Source organism: Solanum tuberosum, unplaced genomic scaffold (assembly GCF_000226075.1).
Source record: "Solanum tuberosum cultivar DM 1-3 516 R44 unplaced genomic scaffold, SolTub_3.0 scf00215, whole genome shotgun sequence".
NCBI lineage: Eukaryota > Viridiplantae > Streptophyta > Magnoliopsida > Solanales > Solanaceae > Solanum > Solanum tuberosum.
Genome location: NW_006239140.1, coordinates 432,202 through 433,945, shown reverse-complemented (window position 1 = coordinate 433,945; position 1,744 = coordinate 432,202).

Genomic DNA, 1,744 nt, shown 5'->3' with positions numbered 1-1,744 from the left:
TAAAAAAAAAAAATCGACGTAAAGGGTCCTGGTAGAGTGAATAAATATTCTTCTATCCTTGATTAGAGATATCGGATTTGAATCTCCTTAGATTACATAATCGCTTTTGTTAGAGAGTGTTTTATCCCTAATTAAGACTTTCCAATGTCAATTCAGATACAGAGGAAGGGAGTATTATAGGTGGAGCTTTTTTCACTATTTTAATATATATATAGATATATATATATATATATATATATATATATGTATAGCTAGTAGCCTATTGTTTTATTCAATTATTTATTTATGAACTATAACTTACTTTATAGGTGCTATGGTAAAATTATTTTACATTTCTATATTGTAGGTGCATAGTAACTAAAGTCTAGTTGATTATATTGCTCTTGAAAAATACCACTCTTGAATATAATAATAAAGAAAGGTTTACCAGTTTAGTTCCCATATTGATTGCTTCCCTCAACAAGAAATTCTCGTTAATAATTTGGTACTTGTTCGTACTGTCCAAAATACTCCATATTATAGCACATGCCACACATGAATGCATATTTAGGTTGAGCTTTTGAAGATATGTACGGAGTCGCATTTGCTAGGGAGCGTTTTACCTTAATGTGGAATTTTCCGGCGTGAATCCAAATTTAGTCGGGTTTCAATGTGGATATCGAACACTAAGTGGGAAAAAAAAAAGATTAAATGGATTTCAAATTAACCTTATTATAATTTTTTTTATATATATGATCAATTTTCTCATAAATATTTGTTGAATGTTAATAATAGAACTTTTATTAAACACATTTGGAAAAAAGGCTAACACACATGACTCATGAGTTACGAAATTGGAGCCTTTCAAATAAGAAAAGGTCAATCCACGAGTAAAACAAGATTTCCAAAATCTAGTAAAATACACTACTCAAGAATGAGTATGAGTATTCAACCTTTTTGATAATAATTCATAATTCAATCAACGACAATAATATTCAACTTTTTTTAAAAATATGAGTGCTAATCGATAATACTATATCAAATTTAAAAAATATCTATATAAATCTATTATGAATAAATCATGAGTTCACGTGAATTATAATTCAGACAGTAAGTACATGCACTTCATTAATTTTTGAACGTGACTATAGTATAAATTAAAGTGAGTAATTTGGGGGGATGGACAATTTGCGTGGACCAGTTTTTGATGGGTTTCAACATTTAAGGTTATTTTTCTTGAATTGATCCAACATATCATATTTTTCAGTTAGATGGTATCATTCCTTTTCTAAAAAAATTCAGACAAAAATTGACCTTTCATAAAGAGGAACGATCATGACTTCAACTTCTTCTCATGCATGGGTAATTTATTTTTGGAACAATTTCCATTATTAAAATTTGCAGACTGAACAGTGAACAGACTAGAAAAAGTGAGTCAACATTATATTGCACTTTTTATGAATTAAAGAAAATGACTCTGCAAATATATAATATGAGATAGAAGTTTTTAAAAAGTATTATTAATTAATTTACATTGTTGAACACTAATAATTTCGCTTAACTGATACTAAATAGTATATATATATATATATATATTGTATTGATATCATTGACGTTTCTCATTCAAAAATTATTTATTAGTCAATAAAACTAAAATCATGTTATCCTAAAACAGTATTAATTTTAATTAATACAAGAATGCCTTCTGTCGGACGTATCTACGAGGGCATCAACGATCATGTGCAGCGGTAGTTTAATTAGTTGC